General features: G+C 31.1%; 1 long non-coding RNA gene across 3 annotated transcripts; it reads right to left on the bottom strand.

Annotated features, from left to right (window-relative positions):
- Positions 1-1,523: 1,523 nt before the first annotated feature.
- LOC143242926 (uncharacterized) lies at positions 1,524-13,369 on the bottom strand. Of its 3 annotated transcripts, none has more exons than XR_013023466.1 (3): positions 5,647-7,403; positions 4,060-4,506; positions 1,524-2,773 (listed from the first exon to the last, which is right to left on the bottom strand). It is a non-coding gene; the product is annotated as an uncharacterized LOC143242926 (long non-coding RNA). The 3 variants fall into 3 exon arrangements; XR_013023468.1 differs by lacking the exon at positions 5,647-7,403 and adding an exon at positions 12,897-13,369 and having other exon boundaries at positions 1,525-2,773; XR_013023467.1 differs by lacking the exon at positions 5,647-7,403 and adding an exon at positions 10,933-11,208 and having other exon boundaries at positions 1,531-2,773.
- Positions 13,370-14,428: the final 1,059 nt, after the last annotated feature.

The raw sequence follows: 14,428 nt of genomic DNA, 5'->3' as shown, positions 1-14,428 counted from the left end.
GTACAACTATTATTCTAGCAGTTACTGACAACAGTTACTGTCAACAGATTCATTTATACTCATTATTTTATCATTATGTTTAAAACTGGCAACTGTTAATAACTTCTGAATTCTTATATATTGGAAACATGTAGCATTTGAAGATCTGTTCATTTGGGCAAAGTTTAACATTCACTTTTGAAATGATAGTAAAACAAGTATGAATAATGTTAATACCAAACTTTATTTCACAAGTAGGATATTCTATATTTATCAGACTATCATTAACATTTCAAAATATGACATACTATAAGAAATACAAATGTACATTTACCATGTGTTACTGTTGAGCAGCTCCTAGCACAACTGAAGTGATTAATTATTTTATGGTGTGAAGTATAAAAGCTCAGAGCTTTGGCTCTAAGTGAAACCAAGATTGCAAAAAAGTTAACATTTTAAAGTTCATGAAATAATTTATATTGGTAGATTAACCTAAACAGTAACTGTCACTTGGGACAAGTACTTTTGCAAGACAAACGTAAACAGTAACTGTCACTGGGTACGTGTACTTTTGCTAGATTACTTAAACAGCAACCATCACTATAAATGGGTAATTTTGCTTGTTACATTCTATTTTAAACCTACACATCACCACCAATAATTAATTTTGAACAATTATAATGATTAGAAGTGATAACTTCAACAGTTTTAACAAGACTCAATGTTAGACAAATGTAACATCCTTAATGAGCATGAACCAAAGTGATGACAGTAAAATCAACTACAGTAGTTTCACAACTGCAAATTTACTTTCTTCCAAAGCTCTGAATTCATATTCGTAAAATGACAAATGTGGCACACAGAATATTATACAACATTTTAGTTTATACCTGACAACATGTTCATATTTGATTGTTTCTGCACTAAATGAACAGTGCATATTTCAGCTCTGACTTGTAAAATTAATATTTCCAAGAGAAGATGTAGCAAATACAACAGTAGAGAGTTTGGATTAGTGCAACAATTGAAATATTCACATACTTATATTTGAAGAAAAAATACTATACACTGTAATAACTTTGAAATACCAAAAATTATTCTTAATTCAACATCACAGTAAAGAAAACATCTTGACAACAACAGAAAAGAAAAAAGCCACAAGGGACATAATTTTAACTTGGCTGGTGTAGCATTAATGGAAACCTTCATTTGTTAAATAAACAGTCTGAGTAACATATGTTACTGTGTTTTGGTAAGATATTTTATGTAGTTCTAAAACAAGTAAAAGAAAAGAAAAACATCTGTAAGTAATCCATAACATGAAAAATCTTCAAACCTGCTATCAAAGTATGCTCTACAGCTAAGGAAAATATGGACCTCATAATTCAATAGTAGTACCTCAGATCCAAGGAAATAATAGACATGATGTATTACAAAATTTTCCTCATATAAATAATTGTTATTATTCTGTATTGAGTTTGGTTAACTTACTGTCTTGCCTAGAAAAAATTATTTTAAACTACGATATATAAATAAAATAGAAGCTTTTCTAAGAGATTTTGAATACTTGTCCAAAAAATAATACTTAACTTTGTACACTTGTCTTTCTACTTATGTTTCAACAACTATCATCCAGGTAGTTCTAAACTTAAATATTCCATTATATTTTTCCTTCTACTTATTACTACCAATCACTTAAACTGGTATCAAATTGTTTTGTTTCTTTTCTTGGAAATTAAGTTTGAATGGTGCATAAAGGAAACTTCAGAGAAAAACACACTGAGAAGTCGGGTCCTCCCAAAAGTGATTACTTGTTGTGCTTCAATTCTTTAAACCTGTAATTTGTTGCACATTTTGCTGGAATTATTTTAATGATTCCCTTAAAACTGTCACCATACTTTATGAAATTTCAATTTTCTTAATTTTACAGACAATAACATGGTTCAGGTTAGTTTTCATAAAAGAGACGTACACATTGTCAGATGCTGTCACTGTTCGGTGGATAAAATCAGGATTTTTGGCTGAATACTGGCAGCATCCACTCTGGTTTAAGGAATTAATTCAGAAGGAGAATTTTCTCAAAAGAAAGTTTCCAAAAGCAATGAACCATCATAAAACACAAACTTTGAATTCAAGTCTACTTTTTTTTTTTTTTTTTACAAATAAACCATTATCAGTTACACATAAAACTACCCAATAGAAGTGCAGATTTAGTCTTTTTTTATTAAAGGAGAATACATTTAGTTAACCAAATACTCCATCAATTTCACAGTACTGTATTTTGACTATTAAAAGCTGTACTTTGACGGATTCACTGAACATATTCATAAGTTCTTTTCTACCAACAATACTGGAAATTTCCATTATTATTCAAAATACACAGAATAATAATAATCCTCAGACCAAATATACTGAAGAAATCTAACTAACTGTAAACATTATATAAACAAAGGAATGACTGAAATGTTTTGTAGATACCAGATATTTAGACTAGTTAGAACAGTTTATCAGTAGATTCTTTGTATGATGTGGTCATACTGAAACAGATATGTATTTTAATTGCTCCATTATAAATTCCTACTTAGTTTTGCATTGCCCCAGGATTATCTTGTTACTTTTTGTTACAAGTCAGCCCCTTCGACTTAATCTGAGACAGCACTTCATATCTCAATTTCTCTTGTGCTACCTCCTTCTCCCCAGGATATTTATGCTCATCAGGATGCCACTGTCTGGAGAGTATCCAGTAACGAGCCATGATCTCTTCCTGTATAGCACTGGACTACAGATTTAAAACCTAAAAATGAGAGGAAAATATTACTTTTATGACTTTCAATGCAAGTTCATTTTGCTATAGTTTGACCATTTGAAATGATATTTTACCATGCAGCTCTGTACCATAGGTAGTGCAAGAGGTAAGTAAAAATGTATCTCAGGATGGATGGTATAGGTATTAACTCTTTTATTAATAAAGCAGAGAACAATGTTTCGATCTTCTTGGGTTAACCTGAAGATAACTTAAGAAGGTCAAAATGTTGTTCTCCGCTTTATTAGTAAAAGTGTTAATACCCATACCAGCCATTCTGAGATACAAGAAGTAAGTTTGTCCAGGACATAAACTTGAAGGGGCACTAATTACCAGCTTGACTAACAAAGTGAACTTTTGGATTTGGTTTGGAGAGAACTGGATTTATATGTCTCATAGAGCACTAACAGACATCTATATGATTTACAAGAAACAAATCTGTTTTTATAATGTGATCTAAGATGTGTAAGGAGACTATGATAATATGCAGAACCAAAACCTGGCCTTTCGTACCAGTAGAAATCAGGCTTCCAAGACACAACTGAAAGCAGTTATGGAGGATGTCACCATTGACCTTTGATCAGGTGTTCTGTGTGTTTCCCATTTACTATAACAAGAGTATACAACCAATGCAACATGTGACATCCTGAATCACACTGGCTTGCAAATTTTCCTTTATGGTTCATTACATTACCACAAATGTTAGTTATGATAAGTTCCACCAACACAATAGGTTGTTGCTTTAGCTTCCACCTTATTAATATCTATTTATTTTCTCTTTCCAGTATCATGACTTGTGTCACAACCAAGAACTGGTTATAACACAAATCATACAGGAATAACTTTAGCAACCAAATGTTTATTTATAAAGATACAAATGCATGTAATGTTCTAAATGTGTTTTTTAACACATTCATAAAGAAGTACCAATTACATAAATTTAAATGTTGGACGTCTATAAAAATTGGTTTAGATTCATTTTATCACTTTATGTATGAGAAGAGGGTAGAGAAAAAGGCAGATAAGCATTGTTCATTTTACTAGCCTTAATATGAGCACTAAAAACAGATACCAAAGTTTGTCTTAGAAAAGTGAAATAAATAAGCGATAATAATAAACATATTTTTTACATTGTTTATACATTTCTTCAGTTATTTCTAGTCAAAAGTAAATATAACAACAAAACCTATCTAAATAATATATTAATTTATCACAGAAATAAAACAACAGGAATAAAATATTAAAATGTGAAAATTCAATTTATTTGGATCTACTACCTTCAAAGCATTTCTCTCTACTTGTAGATCAAATGCTTGAATTAATTGGTGCCATCTTTCTTTCCAACCATTATACTGAGCAAAGACATAAATATCTTTCATGACAGATTTAACTTCTTGTCACACAAGACTTGTGAAAAAAAATTCTTAGCTGCATCTCAACACTTCATTTCATTTCCGTTCTGATCTGTCACAGTGCAGTTGAAATATAGCCATGAAGTCCAGAGAAAGATGTACAATGCTCTACAAAAGAAAGGACCAAGAGTCGTTTCGAGATGGAACGTCTAGGAAGGGGTTTTCTTTGCCATTTCTTAGAATACCAGTTAAAAAACACTGAGAAGACAGAGTTTAGGTCCCAAAAGTATAATGGGTATGTCAAGTAGGCACCTAACAGTGGCCACCAGAAGGAGCCTTGTTCTCGTCCAATGTTTCCAACAGGATGAATACCTGAAGAAAAAAGTATATGCACACTCAAGTCATGTTCTTTACAAAAGAACAGCTATTTCAGAATTTCCTCTAACATCACTTTTTTTAAAAACAAAATACACAAATAACATAACAATGAATGAAATGGACATCTCAGACTGACTATATTGTAAGATAAACATAACAAAAACACTTCAACAGCATTAAAATAAAAGATGATCTATAAATAAAATTATTATTCAGCGAATGGTTAATTGGACTGCACTCTACCAAACTGCATTAAGTGTTGAATATGCACTGTGTATCCTGTTACACTTTATAACATATCAACATATTAAGAAAACAAATCAATTTTAAGACTTTTTTGTTTATTTTTAAAACCAAAACTCAGTAAATAAAAATAATGTAAATAATAAATTACTAATTATATTCAAGCTAAAGAATATACTGCACCTTTCATCAACTAAATTATGGTGAAAAGTAAATCTTTATCTTTGTATATTTCAAACACAAACTGATAAAAAAGCATGAAACAATGTTTGGAAAGATTCAACAGTTAGATATAATTAGAACAGGAGGTAAAAAAAATTAATTTTACAGTAAGTTTGCAAAGCAGAAGGTACTGATAAATAGTTTATAATAATTGGGATCTTTTAAAAGCCTGTTTTGAAACCTTTTTAATGGGTATATTTACAGTAACTGTGCACTGTAGTAACTTTCCATGTCTGATGATGATACTAAAACGTAGGAATTGTTGAGATTTTGTTTTCAAACTTATAAGAACATGGACAATCTTAGTGAGTGGATAATAACTCGAGTAATATAAAGTTGGGTGTGAAACTCTGGAAAGAACTTGTATTTTGGGTGAGAGGAACATAAAGGCATTGTATAGAAATAAAATAAATTAGATGTGATAAGTAAGTAAACAGACTTCTCAAATTTATCTGTAGAAATTCTGAAAAGGTATGCTGTATGTGCACTCTTTCATCAAACATTAAGAACCTGCTAAAGTCCTGATTAGATCAACCACACATTGGAGCATATTTAAGCAGTGAAATACAGTCTGAAGTACAAACTTAGAGTTAAATAACAGGGTAATAAATAAAAGACTCTAACAACTCCTATTTTAGTTAGACCTGGTAGTTAGGGTACCCAACTTACAATCTGAGAGTTGAAAGTTCAACTTCCCATAAATGAACATGTTTGACCTACACAGCTGCCAACTGGCTTGCAAATATGCTGGCCGACCCAAAACTAGTTCAGATTATGAACATAAAAAAAAAAAGAATAACGATTACTTTAGCCATAAACTAAGGCATGTACATATTTTCATAAACTAGTTCTTTATGGATTTCAAACACACAATATATAACTTTTTTTAGCATTTCAAATGATTATATAATAAACTTTTATATATATGTAGATTTGTATATGATTTATTTCATCTATGACCACATGTGTGCTTGTTTGTGATAAACTGTAACATGCACGTGAGTTATACTTATTAACAAAAATACCAATCAATAGATAAAGTCAATTACATCAATCAACAGAATTTGCAATCTGAAGCAAATCACAACAAATACCAAGCAGACAGCTTAAATATTTAAAGATATGACTGTTCTATATAATTCATACATTTATATTTAAATAACAGACAAACTTTTGGTTTCACATATACTTTTTCTGAATATGTGCATGTATATAAGTGAGAAACAATACCTAAAGTGTATAATCAACATATATGTACGAAGCTTCCTATGATCTCATGAAAACCACTCACATTTCACAGGATGATATCTGGTTGTTTTCCATTTGTTATCAACTTACACCTGCAACTTTCTCACATTACTAACTCATATTCAATACAGATGCACAAGTTAAATCTGATAAATTATCTAAACATTCGACTGAAAGAAGTCTGTTGTCTCCAGTGTACTGAAAAACAAATACTTCTCTGAAGTTACACATCCTGGAATTAAGTTTCTTTTAAATGTTCTAACCATTATTTGTTCTTCATCATTCTAAATGATTATTTGATATTTTCCATCTGTATTTATGCAGAAATATTTTTTACTAAATAGTTTATGTCCAAAAATTCAAAATAACATAATGCAAATATGCAAATACAACATAAGTTGTAGCTGCACTCTGTCTACAATGTATGATACAGATGTGTGTGTGTGTGCACTTGTACATACACATGCACATATTCACAACAATGTGACACCTGTATTTTAATAGTTTAAACTGGAAAATAATTACTTAATCCCATGCACAAGGGTGTGGGTCAAAGTACAAAATCCACGACCTTTTGCAGAGCATAACCCAAGACAGTATATGTTTCTGATATTAAAGTTATTAACTATTTGTTTTACCCTACACTGCTGATTTAATACTTCTTTGTAGAAGGTGGATAACTAGCAAGTACAACATACAAGAATACTGAATAAATCCTAAAAATATGTATTTCATAAGTTTTGTAGGTTAAAATAATTCAATAACAAGACGACATGCTTATCAGAGACATCATTATTACTTACAAAAATCCAACTTATCGATTCAGACTAACATCCTCAGTTAAGATGCATCTTGACATCTGATTTTATGCAAACAACAGACTTTTGTATTTCACTGAAAGCTTGCAACATTTCAAATAGATGCACACAATAAATATAGGTTTATGCTCAATATTTCTTCCCCAATATGGGGTTGTTCCAACAGACCAAGCCTGTGCACAATGGATTAAAGAAAAGTAAAATGACAGACGATTGTGTAAAGTTTGGAGTGGCTTGTAGAAAGTCAGTTAATACACTTAGACTACATATAAAACTAAAAGCACCAGTGGTATGTAATGTTTTATAAAGTCATTACAGTTTTAACAGAATCCCAATCAACAACACATCCTGCTTCCTTGAGTTACTATTTCAGAACAATTTCCAAAATTAAATACACTAAAACAGTCTGTTCATCCTTCAGTAATAATAATAATATAGCAAAACGTAACCAAGTACTTTACAGGTACTTTTAAAATAAATACTCTACATAGATATTAAACATTTACAAACTGTCTTTACCTACTTCGAAATGAAAGACCAATAACAAAGGGAGGACAGTACTGATAATCCAAATATATCCTTTATTTTCTCAATACTAAAAAACATATATCTAAATCTTGATACCACTTACTGTTTACTCATTCAAATTGTCTTTTGAACTTATAAAACACTACACACAAATTTGTGAAAACCTGTCATTTATGGTACAGTTCTGAATACAAAGAAAGAAAGAAAGGTATTTTCTGCAACATTTATAGCAAACACCTAGGCTGAAGTCCTATAATGTTTAGGCATAGTCATAACTAATTCAGAACTGCTAACCAAGTGGAAGAAAACTAGTCAACACCAGAATCACTTAATAATATGCTACTTGTAACCAAATATCAGGTATAAGATTCACCACACAGCTGAAAGTATGTTCAGTAGCATAAGCTATTTTCAGACTACACTTTATACCATACACTGTAACAGAATGTAAAATTAATAATTTGGTGGTAAAAATAACAAGACTGAATAATTAATACTAGTTGAAGCACCAGAGCCAAACAATATTTATCCGTGTTTTTAAGAGTCAAAGATCAGACACATGTGAACAGAAAATTGCCAGATGACTTATCAATGATGTAACTTCTATTTTTAAAGGGAATAAAATAGTTACTCTAGAAATTGCAGACCAGTTAATATTTGTTACATTAGTATGTGAAGAATTCTAAACACATCTAATGAAATAAACTTGGCAAAAATTCTAATGAAATACAACATATCTAGGTTATCTTGGAGATTTGGTTAGTGTAGCATAAATAAGAAAGGCCTTCAATGGTTTTACTGTCTTGAAATGTTTACATGTTTTACAGTAATTCCTGTACATTGAATCCAAATATGATAACCATTTATCACCATCACACATAGATTTTCCACAACATGTCATATATACTTCAACACAAGTGATTCATTAAAATAATGACAACCAATATTGACCAAGTAGTCTTATCAATCTTTCTAGAACCCACAAGAAACACATAATAAAACACATAAATGTTCACTTTAGTAAATGTAATAATAATTTCATCTAAGTTAGTTTTTTCTACTCCATAATTTGTAAGACATCCTTATGTAATAGAAAAAAAAATATATATATTATTTTGAAATTTGCATATATGAATTATGGCAAATCTATAAATAAAACCAAAACTTTTATGAAGTTCAAATTCATAAGCCTGTGAAATCAGTTAGAAACATTAGAATTTCCCTCTTTTCAACTACACTATGTAACCAAATTTTTACCTTTTCTTCTTCCTGGGCAGAAAATGTTATTTCCCAATGGCTCATGCCTAAAGTAAATGGAAATGACCTATTTTTCTCTTCAAACTGCTTTTGTGACCTGGGAGTGTATAACCAAAACATAATGGAAGACTGTATTTGGGGCCTAATACTTGAAAGTGATTTACATTACAGTCACAAATCTAAAAGAAAACTACTCACTGCTTAACTTTTGTGTATAACTTTACTGTAGATACATGTGAATCTTTATACATATGTTGCTTTATTCAGACCTTATGTAAATAAAAATGTGCAAATTTGCCCATTTTTACATAGAAAATAGGTTAGTTTCTAAATTCATTATCCAGATCACAAAAGCAAAGTTTGAAGGGAATAATGACCATTTTCTGTACTTTTACAACATAAGTCATTAAGAAATAGCATATGCTATCCAGGAACAAAATTTGTGTTGCATAGTGTTATCCAAATAATCAAAATATCATCATAATTTAGTATTACCATTGTGAGTTAAATTCAAGGTTGCTCAGCTGAACTAATTAGTATTGTGACATACGAAAAGAATCAACTGATAAAAAGTGTAGTATTTCTCATTATTTTATTTTTTATTATTAAGTATTATTTTTTGAAGATTTTATTGTAAAGGTTGTGGACTGAGAGCTCTTTATTTCAAAAACTAATTGGGCTGGAATTTGCTAATCGATTAATAGTCATACCTCATATCCTTAATAGATAACATTCAACCAAATGATTATTCTCATAAGATACATAAAAAACAAACAAAAATACTTATGATATTAAATGTTGGATTTTGACACCTGTGGTGGGCACAGCAAAGGTAGCCCATAACATGGCTTTGCATTTAACCATTACTATTTCTTACCACTGCTCCCTCTTGTGTATACTAACAACAACATCACTAGGCTCTTCCAAACCTTACTGTTGTATATACTAGCAACAACATCTAGTGTATTAAGTATATATGTAACTACAGCTGATATAAAATAGTATAAAACTGAATTTTATTAAGCACAACTTTTTCCTTTGTTTTAGAGGACCAGTAATTTGTATAATACAATCATTTGTATAATAGAAGTGAATGACTTCTAATACATTCCACATGTGTATATGTGTGTGTGTGTGTGTGTGTATTATTACTATTTACAAATAAATCTTTAAATTTCACTTACTTTTCTTAAAACACAGAACAGTTACAGTGATTTATGACCTACACTATCTATTTTTTAACTTTTCCTGTATATAAAACTACACTATCAGTATTAGCTGACAATAAGTAGTAAGTGTGTTAAATTAACAAATCTAACATTTATTGCTGAATGAATTTAGTAAAGCTATTTTATGATATCTTTTATCATGTAGTCGGTTTATTATAGATTAACCTTCTGGTAACAGGCATATGAAACTGTAATAATGAAATAAAACCTACTCAGAGTAACTGAAAACACCTAATTACAGTTCTCACAGTGAGTGTTAGTTAAACTTAAAATGGTAAACTGACTCTGGTTCTGAGTCTTGTTCTCAGATTTTACTCATTATTCATATCACATCACAATTAGTAGTAAGTATAAATACCTACTGGAAATACTGTTTAATAAAAGATATAATCTGACAACCCCACATATCCAACCATAATATGGATTTGTTTAGGTGTTTCAGTACTGGTTTAAAATACTGTTATTGTTACATAATGTAATTAATTACTTTTAATTTTGTAATGTTAATAAAACGACACACATGTAAGGGCTCATTACATGAACCTTACCTAACAATGAAAATTAGAATGAGTAATTTGAAATGTGAAAGAAACTAAAGAACAACTAAAAAAGTAACATAAATGGACATAAACATTTATAAGAAAATGTTTACAACTACAGAAATTAACACTATAAGAAGTCAACATATACTGCAAAGTTATGTACGGAATTGTGAAGTAATTATTACACATCTCTATCAGCAACAAGTTATGAAAATGTTAACACAACGTGAACTTGTTTTTCTTACCATCCTGAGAGCTTTCTGACATTTAAGCAACCAACAATGGATGTATAACATCTTTATAATATTAGATCTACACAGTTCATACACTTACACGTAGAGTACCAAGAAAGATACCATCAAACACTCTGTATGCTTCCTAGAGATGTACAGCTGATGACTAAACAATAAAAAACAATAAACGTATACAGTCACAAATACAATAACTTCTTTCGAAGACTCTCTCATTAATGTTTAATCTTCTTAAAATGTATCCTCCATTATGGCTAAAATAATTAATATTTATGTTATCTTAACATTTTAGACACAGTAACACCCCTTATAAACATAACCTTTCATGACTAAATCATTTCTAAATTGCAAGCATACACACTTATATATGTGTGTGTGTATGTATATATATATATATATATATATTATTTTATCAACTAAAATTAAAATATTAATTAATGACATACAGTATTAAATCAATATAATAATTAATAACAAACAATATTAAATTCAATCATAAATTAATAATAAACAGTGATTAAATCAAAATATTAATTAATAACAAACGGTATCAAATGAAACATTAATTAATAACATACAGTTTTATATCAAAATATTAATTAATAACATAAATTATTAATAACAAACAGTATTAAATTAAGATATTAATTAATAACATAAATTATTAAATTAAGATATTAATTAATAACAAACAGTATTAAATTAAAATATTAATTAATGACACAGTATTACATGTAAGTCACATATACTATTCAAAGGAAGAAACGCAAAAGGCAAAATTTGAGACATATTGTTAACAAGTTCATTCCGAGTAGTTCTGTATGGCATGTGTGAAACTTTGCACATTCACTGCTAAACATCCAAAGTCTGCAAAGGCGTAGTCCACGCTCACTAGTTGAAGTTTAACGTCACTCAATGTCAATAACGAGTATGCCCCCGTAAGCATCAATAACTGCTTGGCATCTCCTGCCCATAGAAGCAATGAGATGACGAATCACATCCTGTGGAATGGCTGTCCACTCAGCCTGCAAAGCTGCTGCAAGCTGAGGTAGAGTCTGGGGTTGAGGTTGTCGCCGTCGCAGACGTCGGTCCAACTCGTCCCAAAGATGTTCGATGGGATTTAAATCTGGTGATCTGGAGGGCCAGGGAAGAAAGTTGATGTTGTGGTGTCTCAAGAAGACAGTGGTGAGTCGGGCTGTGTGAGAAAAACGTCGTGAAAAACGTCGTTAACATTCACCATGATGGGTTGCACATGGGGCCTAAGAATCTCGTAGACGGTTGCATACGGTCTGATCGGAAATCCTACGCAGCCCTGGTATGGTTGAGGCAGTAGACGTCGCAGTGGTGGTCCTATCCCGAAGGCGACGTAACCGGATGTAGTGATCTTGTGCGGGCGTGGTCACATAAAGTCTGCCAGATCGTGGACGGTCACGAGTTGATCCATGTTGTTGGTGACGATTCCATAGCCTTGTGATGGTGCTTGGGTGGGCATTCACAGCTCTGACAACATCTGATCGAGATTCGCCTGCTTCCAAGCGACCAATGGCGTTGTTGCGTTGTGCTTCAGTCAGTCTTGGCGTGACTGTATTGCGTGTCGATGGCTTAACACTGAGCTATGGAAACCGAGAACCCGTCACTTTTATAGGGATTTTGCACACGTTGCACTTGCAGAACATGCAGATCTCTCAAACAAATTTATTGGACAAGCATGCGTTTTGTCGAAAAATCCGATGTTTTCCTCCGTTTTCAAAGTGCACAACTTTTATTGTCATTTTGGTCTGACAATCAGTGCCTTAACACGTGTAACATCACATACTCTGAGCTTGTAACGTTATTACATATATTTCTCTTTAAAATAACAAAAATATCCCTTTTGCGTTTCTTTTTTTGAAGAGTATATAAAGGAAATTTATGCTCTGCAGGTTAAAGTTTAAGAATCGTTAATATGCAGGAGACTTAGGATAAATTTTGCAAATACTGATTGATTGAATGATTAATTGGAATTAAGCACAAAGCTACGCAATGGGCTATCTGTGCTCCACACACCTCGGATATCAAAATTCGGTTTCAAGCAGTGTAAGTCCGCCGTACCAGTAGGGACGTTTTGCAAGGATAGTTAAGACGCGAAGAAGAATGAAAAACACGAACAAATAAGGAAGTCATGGTAACTTATACAACACTCTAAGTCACCTCTCAGCTTGAATACTGTACAAACTACATCACAGACAGTACAGGATATAAAGGGGTGCAACCCGTGCAATAGCTTGAGAGTGTAAATTCAGTGAACTGAAGAGAGAAGATGAAGGGAAACTATCCAAAAACCCACGATACGTTCACAAACACGTTGACAAAAATCATATTGAATGTTCACATTTCCACATGCATCAAAGCAAAAAAAATCAAATAAAAATGTGAGAAATGTTCTACTTCTAATCCACTGTAGACATATTATGTGAAATAAGTTAGCTGTTTAATATTATTTAAGTTTTACAAAGACAAGGGAGTAAATATGACACAAGTGGTATCAGATAGTGACACTATACAGGCTATTATCTATGATAGTAAATAATGTTTCATGCTGGTGAGGTGGAATCTATTGTATTTGTGTGTCATTACTCAACACTAAGAATGTTTATCTTTTCACAAACGTTTTTACTGCCCCATTCTATTTTATCGAATGTTTTCAATTACGACCTGATGAATTTTGATATCGTACAAACGATATTACCGGCATTCGCATACACAGGAGGAGTTCTAAAGAGGTCAAGGTGATATTGTTTTCTTTTTATTGGAAACATATGGTAGAGTTTCAATGAAAAAAAGATTTAAAAATAAATCATTACAAATCTCATTGTCGTGTGGTGTCACAAAATCGTCCAAGAAAATGTGATATATTTTTATTAGTTTCCTTTTAAGATTTACTTCTTACTGTTTAATTGTTTGTGAATATTTGGTAAATCCAGCTTCCCCTAACCTCTATATCATGTAGATTTATATTTCAACATTGCCGTTAATATACGTGTTATTCATTACGTTAACAAACAGTAGCTTGACAGGGACTTGTAAAGTAGGGGGATGAGAAGTTATATATCCGATTAAATTTTAAAATAATGTGAGAAAATATTTTATACTAAAATCATAAATCATTAAATAGTTGTTGTTTTTGCTACACATATAATTATAGCATAATATTTCATTATACAATGTTCTCTAATTCCTATAAAATACACATAATCACAATAATCGCTGAATGTGAAGGGAGAAGATAAAACAGTTTCTTTAATTCCCCAAGAGTTATATCAGTTTTGTAGTCACATAAAGGTACTCATTCTTCTATTTTCATCAGAATATCAATTTTCTTATTTTATCCTTGTGTTAGTGCAACGAAAATATTTTATGTAAAATAAGTCACCCTTATTATATTTCATTGTTCACACGCTAGTTGCTCTATAATTATATTTATTTAGCAGAACCAACATTACAACCACCATTAGACAAATTAAGGTGTTGTTGGTGTGAGTTTCAGGCTCTAGAAGTAAAGATTCGTTTGAATAAATGTTTAGAAATAAACGTTTAAT

Source organism: Tachypleus tridentatus, unplaced genomic scaffold (genome assembly GCF_004210375.1).
Source record: "Tachypleus tridentatus isolate NWPU-2018 unplaced genomic scaffold, ASM421037v1 Hic_cluster_2, whole genome shotgun sequence".
NCBI classification, from domain to species: Eukaryota; Metazoa; Arthropoda; class Merostomata; order Xiphosura; family Limulidae; genus Tachypleus; species Tachypleus tridentatus.
This window is presented reverse-complemented; position numbering and strand designations above follow the sequence as displayed.